This window comes from Grampus griseus (genome assembly GCF_964374135.1).
Source record: "Grampus griseus genome assembly, chromosome: 2".
NCBI lineage: Eukaryota > Metazoa > Chordata > Mammalia > Artiodactyla > Delphinidae > Grampus > Grampus griseus.
In genome coordinates, this window is record NC_139018.1 from 75,502,864 (window position 1) to 75,520,881 (window position 18,018).

General features: G+C 38.2%; 1 gene segment (V, D, J or C); it reads right to left on the reverse strand.

The window, feature by feature from the left end:
* Nucleotides 1-11,922: 11,922 nt before the first annotated feature.
* LOC309819263 (T cell receptor alpha variable 20-like) lies at nucleotides 11,923-12,524 on the reverse strand. The segment is given in 2 exons: nucleotides 12,473-12,524; nucleotides 11,923-12,305 (listed from the first exon to the last, which is right to left on the reverse strand).
* Between the last annotated feature and the right edge of the window lie 5,494 nt (nucleotides 12,525-18,018).

The window sequence follows — 18,018 nt, forward strand, 5'->3', positions numbered from 1 at the left end:
CTCTCTAAAATTTATTGTTTGTAGAATTTTTGATGATGGCCATTTTGACCGGTGTGAGGTGATACCTCATTGTAGTTTGACTTATATTTCTCTAATGAGTAGTGATGTTGAGCATCTTTTCATGCATTTGTTGGCAATCTGTATATCTTCTTTGGAGAAATGTCTATTTAGATCTTCTGCCCAGTTTTGGATTGGGTTGTTTGTTTCCTTGATATTGAGCTGCATGAGCTGCTTGTATATTTTGGAGATTAATTGTTTGTCAGTTGCTTCGTTTGCAACAAAATATTTTCTCCCATTCTGAGGGTTATCTTTTTATCTTGTTTATGATTTCCTTTGCTGTGAAAAAGCTTTTAAGTTTCATTAGGTCCCATTTGTTTATTTTTGGTTTTATTTCCATTTCTCTAGGAGGTGGGTCAAAAAAGACCTTGCTGTGATTTATGTCAAGGAGTGTTCTGCCTATGTTTTCCTCTAAGAGTTTGATAGTGTCTGGTCTTACATTTAGGTCTTAAATCCATTCTGAGATTATTTTTGTGTATGGTGTTAGAAAGTGTTCTAATTCATTCTTTTACATGTAGCTGTCCAGTTTTCTCAGCAACACTTATTGAAGAGGCTGTCTTTTCTCCATTGTATATTCTTGCCTCCTTTATCAAAGATAAGGTGATCATATGTGCGTGCGTTTATCTCTGGGCTTTCTATCCTGTTTCACTGATCTATACTTCTGTTTTTATGCCAGTACGATACTGTCTTGATTACTGTAGCTTTGTAGCATAGTCTGAAGTCATGGAGCCTGATTCCTCCAGATCCATTTTCCTTTCTCAAGATTGCTTTGCCTATTCAGGGTCTTTTGTGTTTCCATGCAAATTTCAAAATTTTTTGTTCTAGTTCTGTAAAAAAAAAATGCCATTGTTAGTTTGATAGGGGTTGCATTGAATCTGTAGATTGCTTTGGGTAGTATAGTCATTTTCACAATGTTGTTTCTTCCAATTGAAGAACATGTTATATCTGTCTATCTGTTTCTCCATCTGAAGAAAGCTGTTTAATTTCTTCCATCAGTGTCTTATAGTTTTCTGCATACAGGTCTTTTGTCTCTTTAGGTAGGTTTATTCCTAGGTATTTTATTCTTTTTATTGCAATGGTAAATGGGAGTGTTTCCATAATTTCTCTTTCAGATTTTTCATCATTAGTGTATAGGAATGCAAGAGATTTCTGTGCATTAATTTTGTATCCTGTTACTTTACCAGATTCATTTATAAGCTCTAGTAGTTTTCTGGTATCATCTTTAGGACTCTCTATGTATAGTAGCATGTCATCGGCAAACAGTGACAGCTTTACTTCTTCTTTTCCGATTTGGATTCCTTTTATTTCTTTTTCTTTTCTGATTGCTGTGGCTAAAACTTCCATAACTATTTTGAATAATAGTGGCGAGAGTGGACAACCTTTGTCTTGTTCCTGATTTTAGAGGAAGTGGTTTCAGTTTTTCACCATTGAGGATGATGTTGGCTGTGAGTTTGTCATATATGGCCTTTGTTACGTTGAGGTAAGTTTCCTCCGTGCCTACTTTCTGGAGAGCTTTTATCATAAATAGGTGTTGAATTTTGTTGAAAGCTTTTTCTGCACCTATTGAGATGATCATATCGTTTTTATCCTTCAGTTTGTTAATATGGTGTATCACATTGATTGATTTGCATATACTGAAAAATCCTTGCATTCCTGGGATAAACCTCACTTGATCATGGTTTATGATCCTTTTAATGTGTTGTTGGATTCTGTTTGCTAGTATTTTGTTGAGGATTTGTGCATCTATGTTCGTCAGTGATATTGGTCTATAGTTTTCTTTCTTTGTGACACCTTTGGTTTTGGTATCAGGGTGATGGTGGCCTCATAGAATGAGTTTGGGAGTGTTCCTCCCTCTGCTATATTTTGCAAGAGTTTGAGAAGGATGGTGTTAGCTCTTCTCTAAATGTTTGATAGAATTCGCCTGTGAAGCCAACTGGTCCTGGGCTTCTGTTTGTGGGAAGATTTTTAATAACAGTTTCAATTTCAGTGCTTGTGATTGGTCTATTTATATTTTCTGTTTCTTCCTGGTTCAGTCTCAGAAAGTTGTGCTTTTCTAAGAATTTGTCCATTTCTTCCAGGTTGTCCGTTTTATTGGCATATAGTTGCTTGTAGTAATCCCTCATGATCCTTTGTATTTCTGCAGTGTCAATTGTTACTTCTCCTTTTTCATTTCTAATTCTGTTGATTTGAATCTCCTTCTCTTTTTTCTTGATGAGTCTGACTAGTGGTTTATCAATTTGTTTATCTTCTCAAAGAAAGAGCTTTTAGTTTTATTGATCTTGGATATTGTTTCCTTCATTTCTTTTTCATTTATTCCTGATCTGATCTTTATGACTTCTTTCCTTCTGCTAAATTGGGGGTTCTTTTGTTCTTCTTTCTCTAATGGCTTTAGGTGTAAGGTTAGGTTGTTTATTTGAGCTTTTTCTTGTTTCTTTAGGTAGGATTGTATTGCTATAAATTTCCCTCTTAGAACTGCTTCTGGGGCATCCCATAGGTTTGGGGTCATCGTGTTTTCATTGTCATTTGTTTCTAGGTACTTTTTGGTTTCCTCTTTGATTTCTCAGTGATCTCCTGGTTATTTAGTAGTGTATTGTTTAGCCTCCATGTGTTTGCATTTTTTACAGTTTTTTTCCTGTAATTGATATCTAGTTTCATAGTGTTGTGGTCAGAAAACATACTTGATATAATTTAAATTTTCTTAAATTTACCAAGGCTGGATTTGTGACCCAAGATGTGATCTATCCTGGAGAATATTCCATGAGCACTTGAGAAGAAAATGTATTCTGTTGTTTTGGATGGAATGTCCTATAAATGTCAATTAAATCCATGTTGTTTAATGTGTCATTTAAAGCTTCTGTTTCCTTATTTATTTCCATTTTGGATGATCTGTCCACTGCTGAAAGTGAGGTGTTAAAGTCCACTACTATGATTGTGTTACTGTCAATATCCCCTTTTATGGCTATTAGCATTTGCCTTATGTATTGAGGTGCTCCTACGTTGGGTGTATAAATATTTACAATTGTTATATCTTCTTGGATTGATCCCTTGATCATTATGTAGTGTCGCTCTTTGTCTCTTGTAGTCGTCTTTATTTTAAAGTCTATTTTGTCTGATATGAGAATTGCTACTCCAGCTTGCTTTTGATTTCCATTTGCATGGAATATCTTTTTCCATGCCCTCACTTTCAGTGTGTATGTGTCCCTAGGTCTGAAGTGGGTCTCTTGTAGACAGCATATATACCGGTCTTGCTTTTGTATCCATTCAGCCAGTCTATGTCTTTTGGTTGGAGCATTTAATCTATTTACATTTAAGGTAATTATCAATATGTAGTTCCTATTCCCATTTTCTTAATTGTTTTGGGTTTGTTATTGTAGGTCTTTTCCTTCTCTTGTGTTTCCTGCCTAGAGAAGTTCTTTTAGCATTTGTTGTAAAGTTGGTTTGGTGATGCTGAATCCTCTTAGCTTTTGCTTGTCTTAAAGGTTTTAATTTGTCCGTCAGATCTGAATGAGATCCTTGCTGGGTAGAGTAATCTTGGTTGTAGGTTTTTCCCTTTCATCACTTAAAATATGTCCTGGCACTCCCTTCTGGCGTGCAGAGTTTCGCTGAAAGATCAGCTGTTAACCTTATGGGCATTCCCTTGTATATTATTTGTTGTTTTTCCCTTGCTACCTTTAATATTTTTTCTTTGTATTCAACTTTGATAGTTTGATTAATATGTGAATTGGCGTGTTTCTCCTTGGATTTATCCTGTATGGGACTCTCTGCACTTCCTGGACTTGACTGACAATTTCCTTTCCCATATTAGGGAAGTTTTCAACTATAATCTCTTCCAGTATTTCTCAGTCCCTTTCCTTTTCTCTTCTTCTTCTGGGACCCCTATAATTCGAATGTTGGTGCATTTAATTTTGTGCCAGAGGTCTCTGAGACTGTCGTTTACTCTTTTCATTCTTTTTTCTTTATTCCGCTCTGTGGTAGTTCTTTCCACTATTCTCTCTTTCAGGTCACTTACCCGTTCTTCTGTCTCAGTTATTCTCTATTGATTCCTTCTAGAGAATTTTTAATTTCATTTATTTTGTTGTTCATCATTGTTTGTTTGCTCTTTAGTTCTTCTAGGTCCTTGTTAAACGTTTCTTGTATTTTCTCCATTCTATTTCCAAGATTTTGGATCATCCTTCTTATCATTACTCTGAATCCTTTTTCAGGTAGACTGCCTATTTCCTCTTCATATTTTTTGCTCTGGTGGGTTTTTCCCTTACTCTTTCCTCTGCTGCCTATTTCTCTGTCTTCTCATTTTGTTTAACTTACTGTGTTTGGGGTTTCCTTTTTGCAGGCTGCAGGTTCATAATTCCCCTTGCTTTTGGTGTCTGCCCCCATTGGATAAGGTTAGTTCAGTGTCTTGTGTACGCTTCCTCGTGGAGGGGACTGGTGTCTTTGTTCTGGTGGGTGGGGTTGCATCTTGTCTTTCTGGTGGTCAGGGCTGCGTCCAGTGGTGTGTTTTGTGGTGTCTGTGAGCTTAATATTATTTTAGGCAGCCTCTCTGCTGATGGGTAAGGCTGTGTTCCTGTCTTACTAGTTGTTTGTCATAGGGTGTCCAGCACTGGAGCTTGCTGGCCATTGGGTGGAGCAGGGTCTTAACATTGAGGCGGAGATCTCTGAGAGTGCTCTCACTGATTGATATTACATGTGGCCGGGAGGTTTCTAGTGGTCCAATGTCCTGAACTCAGCTCTTCCACCTCAGAGGTTCAGGCCTGACACCAGGCCGGAGGACCTAGACAACAGGGGCTTATATTTGGGCTCTCCTTTCTGTTCCATTGATCAATGTGTCTGTTTTTATGCCAGTACCAGTGTTTTGACTACTATAGCTTTGTAATATAGTTTGAAATAAGCAAATGTGATGCCCTCAGTTTTGTTCCTCTTTCTCTAGATTGCTTTGGCTATTGGTGGTCTATTTTGGTACCATACAAACTTCAGGATTGTTTTGTTCTATTTCTGTGAAAAGTGCCATAGAATTTTGACAAGGATTTCATTCAATCTGTACATTGCTTTGGGTACTATGGATATTTCAACAATTTAATTTTTTATGTCCATGAGAACAAAGTATCTTCCCATTTATTTTTGTCTTCTCAATTTCCTTAATCAATGTCTTATAGATTTCAATGTACAGGTCTTTCACTTCCTTGTTTAAATTTATTCCTAAATATTTTCTGTTCGATGCAATTGTAAATGGAATTGTTTTCTTAACATCACCTTCTGATAGTTTGTTAGTAGTATGTGGAAACACAACTGATTTTTGTGTATTGGTTTTGTATCCTGCAACTTTACTGAATTTGTGTACTAGTTCTAACATATACTGACATCTTGTGGGCACGTCTCCCACTGCTAAGCCAAATGATGTGATTTTCTTTTCACTTTCTCTTTTTGTGTATGAAAAAGTGTACATTAAGAACTGGAGTAGGAAGTCTCTATGCTGTTTATTTTCGGTTGAACAACGTTTAGTTCATAAGCAAGTTAAAAGATTTTTCTAATGGAATTTTTATTGGCATTTCTGTGGCCTATTGAGGAAGAACACCAAGTCTTATACAGCCTTGAGAGGAGGGGGAAAGTCTCTCTAAATGACAAGAAAGATGGGGCTTCCCTGGTGGTGCAGTGGTTAAGAATCTGCCTGCCAATGCAGGGGGCACGGGTTCGAGCCCTGGTCTGGGAAGATCCCACATGCCACAGAGCAACTAAGCCCATGCACCACAACTACTGAGCCTGCGCTCTAGAGCCCGTGAGCCACAACTACTGAGCCCATGTGCCGCAACTACGGAAGCCCAGGCACCTACAGCCCATGCTCCACAAGAGAAGCCACCGCAATGAGAAGCCCGCGCACTGCAACGAAGAGTAGCTCCCGCTCTCCGCAACTAGAGAAAGCCCGTGCGCTGCAACAAACACCCAACACAGCCAAAAAATAAATAAATAAATTCATAAAAATTTTAAAGAAAAGAAATACTTTTAAATAAATGAAAAGAAAGAGCAAATGAGACTCAGATACAGAGGGTGATGTGCTCAAAGTGACTGAGAAGGTTAAGGTCAGATCCTAACCTAGAAGCCAAGTTGCCCGATTCTCTGGTCTCCTAAAATGTTTCTAGGGATCATGTGTTAATAAGAGGGCATTTATAGACGGCATGTCTTGGTATAAAGGAAACAATAGACCTGGCACTCATCCTTACGCTCCACAAACCCTGTTCATAACTGGTCTTTCCCCATTCTCTGCGTGTGCCTAGCGGCCCCAACACACAGTGGACTGGCCAGGAGGAGAGAAAGGAGGGAAAAAAGGAAAGGCACTGTAAGAAAGAAGGGGGAGTAGACCTGAAAACGTTTTCTTGTTATCTTCTCAAGTTTAAGAGAACTAAAAGAGATTGAGGAAAAATAATTCTCTTCCCATTGGAAAAAAAATTACACTTTTCTTTGTTCTTACAAAAATTTGACAAAAATGGATCAATTAAGCTGGAAAGCTGCATAGCCACTTCTTTGTGTTTCATCCCATTTGAAGTAGCAAGAAAACCTTTCATAATGGATTGGGACAAGGCCAGGAATCATTGAATGTTTGGAAGCTGTGCCCAGACTATTCTGCTTATAACAAAGAGAATAAAATATATCATTTGTCATAGTTTCCACATGACTTCCATACTGCATGTGAGCTAACTACTCTTTCCCCATCTGATCAGGGACGTTACTGACAGAGATACAGCAGGCCCCTCTTGTGACTAAACACATGAATGCCGTCACCAGATCCCAGGCAAGTCCACCTACCAGCTTTTGTAAAGTTACTGTACGGATAATGGAAGAGAACAGCTTAGATGTGCGTCTCATGTTACAGATAGGACAGTTTTGGTCATTTAAGTTTTTACAATGATCACTGTGTGTAACAAGACAATTGTTGCAGTATTTACAGAGTTTTTGCTTTTTTTCATTTTTCAAACCACATGATGTTTCCTTCATTCAGGCAGATGGGTGATTCTCAGCTCATCACTTCAAGGAAAGGATGTACTGCTGGGGAAAAAATAAAGCTGCCTTGCTTACCATTTTATTTCAAAAGTTTTAGTCCTATAGGCAAATCAAAGGACAAGCATCAGTTACAGATTTAGGAGATGATACACTGAAATAATACAAGTTAGCCTACCTGAGGCAAAATAAGCATTTTCTAAGTGGAGCAAGGGGGAGAGGAGAGAGTATCCGAGTAAAGCAAGGAGGCATAAGTATCGATGGGTCCTTGGAGGAACATTGAACCTTGTCCCCTAGAGACATCTTGGAAAGAAAACCACAAGACCTCTGGGCCACTTTCATGTATTAAATAAATCTCAGTGCAGCCCTGGTTAAAACTTCCATCTTCATTTCTCTCTTCTGCTCTTTGAACCTGAGGCTTGACTCCTGGCTGCAGTAAGGTCAGCATGGCTTGCTCTGTTCTCTTCCTCTGCCTTTTGTATTTGGTTCTAATTCCCTTGAGGTTAGGGAAGAAACAAAAATTAAGAAGAATTTTTTTAAAATGGCAGACACTTTCTCATTTAACTGGTGTGCACCTTTGGGTGTCACTGCTTTCCTGCCCAACCACTGATGGCCTCGATGTGCGAGCATCCCTGTGAGAGAGCAGCCGGGGACCCTCAGGAGCCTCCTCAAGGCAGGAACTCCCCCTCCCTGTCAGATCCCATTCAGGAAGCACTCCCCATGGCCTCTTGTCTCCCCTTTTCCTGGTGGAGAACTGGCTGATGACTCAGGCCTGCTGCCTTCAGAGGTGGCACCTGTGGGACACAGCACTCACTCCTCCTCACCGTGCCTCATGGAGACACCCAGGCAGCCCCAATGCTGCCCCCCTTCACTGTACCATCCTTCTCTGATTTCCTCATCTTCTGCTTAAGTAGATGCAAAAATAGATCAAAATCTGCTCCAGAAACAGATATCCAAAGACAGAATGCCATGCAGTTTTCCTTTTTACTCCGATGATCTCTGTCTTTAAAAGCAAGTATTTTAGGATAACGATGTCTGAAGTGGCTCATGGGGAAAGTGGAACACTCTGATGATACTCTTCTCCTGACTGCTCCATCCCTCACATCAGCTAAAGAAGTGAAGATCAGGGGTTGCAGGGTCTGTACAGTTGCTTCTTCATAAATCCTAGAGTGCCTGGCTGTGAGTTGTTCTTAATGGAAAATGGTGAACGCTTAATGCCTCTTGGTCCCTAGTTCTGGGTCCCATCTGCCAAATTTGTGACAATGAAAAATGTTCCAGAGTACATCTTATTCATCTAAATGGAAAAAAAATCTCTTTGATTCTATAAGTGATTCTAAATAAAGGTTTCTAATTCTTAAGACAAAATAAAAAAATGTACATATATAGTCCAATATTTTATATTGTGTAATTTATATATATTATAATTAAATATATTCCAATAATATTAGTAATATCAATTAATATTTACCAATTAGATGAGCTTGAGGAACAAAATTCAATAATAAGCCCTGCACCAACCAAATCACCACAGATACAGGAAAAGCAAAGCCTGGCTGTGAGGATACGGCCGAAGATTAAACATGGTCATAAAACAATTATAAGTCATCAGTGTGGTCTCTCCTGGAAATTATTAGGAGAACTATGAAGGCAGAGGTTAGATAATTATTGTGCTATATTTTGCAATAAACAAAATTTTATCAGTGTTGTAAATTGCTTTCTTCAATATGAATTTTAAATGTTGTAAAGAATCCAGAAAGAGTAAAAAGATTAATTAAAATTATGAAGTATAATATATTTAACCTTTAGAACAGAGGAGGAAATATTAAGAAATGACTGACTCATGGCCTTTAACATATAGAGAGGTTTTGTTTTTTAATTAAAAATAAAGAATGAAAACAAATAAACAACGAACACTTACAAAAATCTTTGATCCAACAGCGTCCATCATCATAACAATAGCCCTTGGCATAGAATTAAGACTTTCTCCATTTCACGTTTGAGTACCTGCAGTTACAAAAGGCATTCCACTAACAGCTGGCCTAGCTCATTAACGTGACAAAAACTTGCAGTTACATCCGTTTTATACCAAATCTCACCATTCATTAAACCATGGATAAATTTCTTTTTTCTGTTGTTGAAGACAAAAGTCATTACCTTCTTTATCATTAAAAAAGAGATTTTTTTTTTTACTAATCAAAATAGGATATGGTTTAATCAGAATAAGGTGTTACGTGCATTAGGTGTCCCCAGGTGGGTTCTGAGGTTCTCTAACCACCTAACATCTAAGTGAATACACAACACATACATTTTCATATCATCCATCCTCCTGAAATTCAGCAGTCTTCCATTTATAGTGTTTTTCAAAGCAAAATCTCCCAGTCACTTGAACCAAACTCATCAAGTAACTCACTAAAAAAGTAAACCCCCAACCTCATGCCAGACCTATTGAATCAGAATCTGTTGATCAGAATAAGACATATTTTTTCTAAATGTGATTCTTAAATGTACAGTAAAATTTGACAAATAGTGTCCAATTGGTTAACTCTGGAGTTTTTATTTTTTAATCTCATCTTATATTGCCTGCAGCATTTACTTTATTCCAGAAATCCCTTCATCTTTAAATGTTCTTAAGCCTTAGTTTCCTCAACTGAGGATGGGTTAATATTACTTTGTTGTTTTTAGATTATAAAATGAGTATGTAAAGTGCTTACCAATGGACTTGGCATATGCTAAGTGATCCATAAATGATAATAAAGATGATTGTAGTAATGATGAGAATGACAAAATAAGGGCAGGTGGAAACAAGGATCCCATGGTAATTCTCTGACCTCTTTCCCTGAACACACTGCGTAGACTTTAAAGCTATAAACCCAAAAGATTAAAATTAAACAAAACCAGATGGTGTGGATTAAAGAATACCTCTCTTTCCCTAAATCAGGAAATTTCCACTTCTGCTTTCCTTCTTTGTAGACCTTGCCTCTTCCCCTCCCCACACGGGAGGGGTGAGGAGGGCTGATTCTGTTGTTCGCATCCCATTTATGAGTAGGAAATTAGTCCTTAGTCTAACTTAAAATGTAGGACTCAAGACTCCACTCACTCTGCTTATATCGCTTGCATTTTAAGTCTTTGCCTACCTGTGATAATAAGCAAATCTAAGGAGAGCTAATTTAGTACGCTGTGATTGGCTACCTCTTTCTCTTTCTATTTCAGCTCAGATACTTGAAAATCAACTCAACTCTTGGCTAGTTTGAGGCGTGGCCTGTCTCTCCTACTCATCCTTATAGGAATTCTGAGCTTGCTTTTCTGGATTCAGAAGGAAGTGGGAAACTCCACTTAAGCCTGAACCTCAACCCACCTTTCCTGCTTTAGAAATAATCAGGTCGTGGTTCGGCTGAAAGTCCTTCTTCACTTTCCATTTGTATTAAGCTAATACATATAAGCATCCTCAGGAATCTTCCCAGTGGTGAGCAGGGCAGGATTTGGCCATTCTTACGTCCCTGGAAATATCATGGGACATAAAATCCCCACTTCAAATGGAAATTACCAAACATTTTAGTTGAATAATAATGAATATATAACATATCCAAACATGTGGGATACAGCAAAAGCAGTACAGAAGGTCCCTGACTTACGGTTTTCTGACTTTATGATGGTATGAAAGTGATATGCATTAAGTAGAAACCACACTTCAAATTTTGAATTTTGATCTTTTCCTGGGCTAGTATGATGCTCTCTTTTGATGCTGGACAGCTCCCAGCCAGTCAGTGGATCACAAGGGTAAACGACCATCACACTAGTACCAAACGTAAAATAGATAGCTAGTGGGAAGCTGCTGCATAGCACAGGGAGATCAGCTCGGTGCTTTGTGACCACCTAGAGGGGTGGGATAGGGAGGGTGGGAGGCAGACACAAGAGGTAGGAGATATGGGGATATATGTATATGTATAGCTGATTCACTTTGTTATAAAGCAGAACCTAACACGCCATTGTAAAGCAATTATACTCCAATAAAGATGTTAAAAAAAAAACAAAACAAAACCGGTCTGAACCCAGACAACCACTCTGCTTTTTGTTTTCAGTACAGTAGTCAATAAATTACATGAGAGAGTCAGCACCATATTATAAAATAGGCTTTGTGTTAGATAATCTTGCCCAACTGTAGGCTAATATAAGTGTTCTGAGCACGTTCAAGGTAAGCTAGGCTAAGCTATGATGTCCGGAGTTTAGGTGTATTAAATGCACTTTTGACTTAAGATATTTTCAACTTATGATGGGTTTATTGGGACGTAACCCCACTGGAAGTCAAGGAATATTTGTAATTAGAGGCAAATTTATGGATTTAAATTCTATTTGGTAGGAAAGAAGAAATGTTGAGAATCAATAGTCAAACTTGCAACTCAAAGAACTAGAAAAAGTAGCAAGATAAATAAAAGAAAGTAAAGGTAGCAAATAATAAACTATGTGCAGAAATAAAAAAATTGACCAACTTTCACAAGAAAAAACAAATATATAAAGAACCCCTTACCCGTTAAAGTAACTGAATCCATAATTGAAGGATTATTAAGTTTCTCCCATAAGTGAAACTCTATGCTTAGATGGCTCACTAGTGAACTTTCTGAAAATTAAAAAAAAATTATTAAAAACCCTGCACAAATTCTTCTATAGATAGAAAAGGAGCCATAAGTTGCAACTTATCTAATGAACTATTATCATCTTGATACCAAAATCTGACGTAAACATTTTAATGAAAGAAAAAGTTGAATACCAGTATCACTCAGGATCCTGGACAGAATGAACAGTAATCTCTGCTGTCTGGCTGTGTCACAAGATTTCATTCTCCATAGCTCTACTTCGAAAGAGGTTCTGGGTGCTAATTAACTACTTCTTCGAGGAAGGAAAACACCAAAGATGCCCTGATTCCAGAGCCCCAGCTGCAGGGTTTGTGTACAGGCTGCAGGTGCCTGGGGAGCACTGTGTCTCCACAGCACAGAGGTAAGTGGCTGAGTCTTCAGGTTTAGGGGCTGCGATGTGCAGAGAGCTTCCCTTCTTTAACAAGGTGGCTTTTAGTCTTTCGTTCTGCTTTTCGTCCCCAACTGAGTAAAGAGCGAAGAGAAGTTCGGGTCCCTTCCCAGGATCCTGTCTATACCACAGTAGCCCGTTAAAACTGCTGACCGTGTAGCTGCAGTTGAGGATGAGACTGTCTCCCTCCTGGATTTTCAGGGTCTGAGGACTCTGCTCCACCTTGTCTTCTCCCCTCAACCCTGTTCAGGAAAACAAAATCAGAAATGAAACAAAGCTTTCAGTTCAGCAGTTTTGAAAAATTCCAACAAAAAGCCTGGGATGAGCTGAGACAAAACCCCTCTCTCTCTTCTCTCCAGCTTTGGATAAATGTGCCCTTATGGTTCTCATCTCTTAACCTCCAACTTACAGCCAAGCTGAAGCCACAAGACTATGAATGCACATTCCAGCATGTTCTCCATCCTGATATCACACTCTTGATACAATTTTAATGATTCCAAATCTTCTCCCCTGAGGAGCTTCTCCTGTGTCTTAGTTCTCCTTCTCTAATGCACGAGATAGCCTTTCTGTTGGTGGCTCAGCCAATCAAGAGCAAATCCTCTAGTAGCTGTCATGCTTTTGACAGTTAAGGCACTGGAGGAATGAGAGGAATGGAACCACTGCCACCTGGTGGTCACAAACACAAACATCTCACAGGACCCACTCCATGCCCCCTACAAAGACAAAAATTGATGGGAGGACATTTTTTATATTGGTGGGCATAGTGCATATGAGGTTTAAAGCAGTAATCAGAAAAGCCTTCTCTGTCTGCAATTTGAATCGTTTCATTGTTCCTTGTTTGGCCTTTAAAGCTAAACTGCTACCAGAGGTTATAAAAGTTGAACCCAAGCATAGGTGTAATGGATTGTGTTTCTCTTTATAGTACACAAGAATCTCAGCAGGGGGGACCTTAAAAGGACTAGAGTGCTGAAAAAAGCGGGGGGATAAAAGAGCTGTGGATATGTCTGGAGACCTCTTTGACAGAGAATTGGGAACATAAGTTAAGAAACCATTGCTTCAAATAATTTTACGCCTGGCTACAGGGACCAAGTGTAACTACAACTCAGGGTCACGAACTTGATAGATCTTAGGAGAACAGGAGGGAAGAGCATGGCAGAGGGAAAGCAGAGCTCTCCATTCTAGACCCTGGAGAGATCAGAACATCACAGGGCAGAGTGGGGAACAGGAAGATACGTATAGCAAAACTAGTATTGTTTAATTTGTTTGGTTCTATGACACTCCGCTGGGTTTTTTTGTTTTGTTTTGTTTTTGTTTTTACATCTTTATTGGAGTATAATTGCTTTACAATGGTGTTTTAGTTTCTGCTTTATAAAACAGTGAATCAGTTATACATATACATATGTTCCCATATCTCTTCCCCCTTGCGCCTCCCTCCCTCCCACCCTCCCTATCCCACCCCTCCAGTCGGTCACAAAGCACCGAGCTGATCTCCCTGTGCTATGCCGCTGCTTCCCACTAGCTATCTACCTTATATTTGTTAGTGTATATATGTCCATGCCTCTCTCTCGCTTTGTCACAGCTCACCCTTCCCCCTCCCCATATCCTCAAGTCCATTCTCTCGTAGGTCTGTGTCTTTATTCCTGTCTTACCCCTAGGTTCTTCATGACATTTTTTTTCTTAAATTCCATATATATGTGTTAGCATACGGTGCTTGTCTTTCTCTTTCTGACTTATTTCACTCTGTATGAAAGACTCTAGGTCTACCACCTCATTACAAACAGCTCAATTTTGTTTCTTTTTATGGCTGAGTAATATTCCATTGTATATATGTGCCACACCTTCTTTATCCATTCATCCGATGATGGACACTTAGGTTGTTTCCATCTCCGGGCTATTGTAAATAGAGCTGCAATGAACATTTTGGTACATGACTCTTTTTGAATTATGGATTTCTCAGGGTATATGCTCAGTATTGGGATTGCTGGGTTATATGGTAGTTGTATTTGTAGTTTTTTAAGGAACGTCCATACTGTTCTCCACAGTGCCTGTATCAATTTACATTCCCACCACCAGTGCAAGAGGGTTCCCTTTTCTCCACACCCTCTCCAGCATTTATTGTTTCTAGATTTTTTGATGATGGCCATTCTGACCGGTGTGAGATGATATCTCATTGTAGTTTTGATTTGCATTTCTCTAATGATTAATGATGTTGAGCATTCTTTCATGTGTTTGTTGGCAGTCTGTATATCTTCTTTAGAGAAATGTCTATTTAGGTCTTCTGCCCATTTTTGGATTGGGTTGTTTGTCTTTTTCTTATTGAGCTGAATGAGCTGCTTATAAATTTTGGAGATTCATCCTTTGTCAGTTGCTTCATTTGCAAATGTATTGTCCCATTCTGAGGGTTGTCTTTTGGTCTTGTTTATGGTTTCCTTTGCTGTACAAAAGCTTTGAAGTTTTATTAGGTCCCATTTGTTTATTTTTGTTTTTATTTCCACTTCTCTAAGAGGTGGGTCAAAAAGGAACTTGCTGTGATTTATGTCATAGAGTATTCTGCCTATGTTTTCCTCTAAGAGTTTGATAGTTTCTGGCCTTACAGTTAGGTCTTTAATCCATTTTGAGCTTATTTTTGTGTATGCTGTTAGGGAGTGATCTAATCTCAAACTTTTACATGTAGCTGTCCAGTTTTCCCAGCACCACTTATTGAAGAGGCTGTCCTTTCTCCACTGTACATTCCTGCCTCCTTTATCAAAGATAAGGTGACCATATGTGCGTGGGTTTGTCTCTGGGCTTTCTATCCTGTTCCATTGATTTATCTTTCTGTTTTTGTGCCAGTACCCTACTTTCTTGATTACTATAGCTTTGTAGTATAGTCTGAAGTCAGGGAGCCTGATTCCTCCAGCTCCGTTTTTCGCTCTCAAAATTGCTTTGGCTATTCGGGCTCTTTTGTGTTTCCATACAAATTGTGAAATATTTTGTTCTAGTTCTGTGAAAAATCCCAGTGGTAGTTTGATAGGGATTGCATTGAATCTGTAGATTGCTTTGGGTAGTAGAGTCATTTTCATAATGTTGATTCTTCCAATCCAAGAACATGGTATATCTCTCCATCTATTTGTATCATCTTTAATTTCTTCCATCAGTGTCTTATAATTTTCTGCATACAGGTCTTTTGTCTCTTTAGGTAGGTTTATTCCTAGATATTTTATTCTTTTTGTTGCAATGGTAAATGGGAGTGTTTTCTTGATTTCACTTTCAGATTTTTCATCATTAGTGTATAGGAATACCAGAGATTTCTGTGCATTAATTTTGTATCCTGTAACTTTACCAAATTCATTGATTAGCTCTAGTAGTTTTCTGGTAGCATCTTTAGGATTCTCTATGTATAGTATCATGTCATCTGCAAACAGTGACAGCTTTACTTCTTCTTTTCCGACTTGGATTCCTTTTATTTCCTTTTCTTTTCTGATTGCTGTGGCTAAAACTTCCAAAACTATGTAGAATAAGAGCAGTGAGAGTGGGCAACCTTGTCTTGTTCCTGATTTTAGTGGAAATTCTTTCAGTTTTTCACCATTGAGGATGATGTTGGCTGTGGGTTTATCATATATGGCCTTTATTATGTTGAGGAATGTTCCCTCTATGCCTACTTTCTGCAGGGTTTTTATCATAAATGGGTGTTGAAAGCTTTCTCTGCATCTATTGAGATGATCATATGGTTTTTCTCCTTCAATTTGTTAATATGGTGTATCACATTGATTGATTTGCGTATATTGAAGAATCCTTGCATTCCTGAAATAAACCCCACTTGATCATGGTGTATGATCCTTTTAATGTGCTGTTGGATTCTGTTTGCTAGTATTTTGTTGAGGATTTTTGCATCTATGTTCATCAGTGATATTGGCCTGTAGTTTTCTTTCTTTGTGACATCCTTGTCTGGTTTTGGTATCAGAGTGATGGTGGCCTCGTAGAATGAGTTTTGGAGTGTTCCTCCCTCTGCTATATTTTGCAAGCGTTTGAGAAGGATAGCTGTTAGCTCTTCTCTAAAAGTTTGGTAGAATTCGCCTGTGAAGCCACCTGGTCCTGGGCTTTTGTTTGTTGGAAGATTTTTAATCACAGTTTCAATTTCAGTGCTTGTGATTGGTCTGTTCATATTTTCTATTTCTTCCTGATTCAGTCTTGGCAGGTTGTGCATTTCTAAGAATTTGTCCATTTCTTCCAGGTTGTCCATTTTATTGGCATAGAGTTGCTTGTAGTAATCTCTCATGATCTTTTGTATTTCTGCAGTGTCACTTGTTACCTCTCCTTTTTCATTTCTAATTCTATTGATTTGAGTCTTCTCCCTTTTTTTCTTGATGAGTCTGGCTAATGGTTTATCAATTTTGTTTATCTTCTCAAAAAACCAGCTTTTAGTTTTTTTGATCTTTGCTATCGTTTCCTTCATTTTTTTTTCATTTATTTCTGATTTGATTTTTATGATTTCTTTCCTTCTGCTAACTTTGGGGGTTGTTTGTTCTTTCTCTAATTGCTTTAGGTCCAAGGTTAGGTTGTTTATTCAAGATGTTTCCTATTTCTTAAGGTAGGATTGTATTGCTATAAACTTCCCTGTTAGTACTGCTTTTGCTGCATCCCATAGATTTTGGGTCGTCGTGTCTCCATTGTCATTTGTTTCTAGGTATTTTTTTTATTTCCTCTTTGATTTCTTCAGTGATCACTTCGTTATTAAGTAGTGTATTGTTCATCCTCCATGTGTTTGTATTTTTTACAGCTCTTGTCCTGTAATTGATATCTAGTCTCATAGCGTTGTGGTCGGAAAACATACTTGATACAATTTGAATTTTCTTAAATTTACCAAGGCTTGATTTGTGACCCAAGGTATGATCTATCCCGGAGAGGGTTCCATGAGAACTTGAGAAAAATGTGTATTCTGTTGTTTTGGGATGGAATGTCCTATAAATATCAATTAAGTCCATCTTGTTTAACGTATCATTTAAAGCTTGTGTTTCATTATTTATTTTCATTTTGGATGATCTGTCCATTGGTGAAAGTGGGGTGTTAAAGCCCCCTACTATGAACGTGTTACTGTCGATTTCCTCTTTTATGGCTGTTACTATTTGCCTTATGTATTGAGGTGCTCCTGTGTTGGGTGCATAAATATTTACAATTGTTATATCTTCTTCTTGGATCGATCCCTTGATCATTATGTAGTGTCCTTCTTTGTATCTTCCAATAGTCTTTATTTTCAAGTCCATTTTGTCTGATATGAGAATTGCTACTCCAGCTTTCTTTTGGTTTCCATTTGCATAAAATTTCTTTTTCCATCCCCTTACTTTCAATCTATATGTGTCTCTAGGTCTGAAGTGGGTCTATTGTAGACAGGAAATATATGGGTCTTGTTTTTGTATCCATTCAGCCAATCTGTGTCTTTTGGTGGGAGCATTTAGTCCATTTACATTTAAGTTAATTATCGATATGTATGTTCCTATTCCCATTTTCTTAATTGTTTTGGGTTTGTTATTGTAGGTCTTTTTCTTCTCTTGTGTTTCTTGCCTAGAGAAGTTCCTTTAGCAGTTGTTGTAAAGCTGGTTTGGTGGTGCTGAACTCTCTTAGCTTTTCCTTGTCTGTAAAGGTTTTAATTGCTCCATCAAATCTGAATGAGATCCTTGCTGGGTAATCTTGGTTGCAGGTTTTTCTCCTTCATCGCTTTAAATATGTCCTGCCAGTCCCTTCTGGCTTGCAGAGTTTCTACTAAAAGATCAGCTCTTAACCTTATGGGGATTCCCTTGTGTGTTATTTGTTGTTTTTCCCTTGCTGCTTTTAATATGTTCTCTTTGTATTTAATTTTTGACAGTTTGATTAGTATGTGTCTTGGCGTGTTTCTCCTTGCTTTTACCCTGTATGGGACTCTCTGTGCTGCCTGGACTTGATTAACTATTTCCTTTTCCATATTAGGGAAGTTTTCAA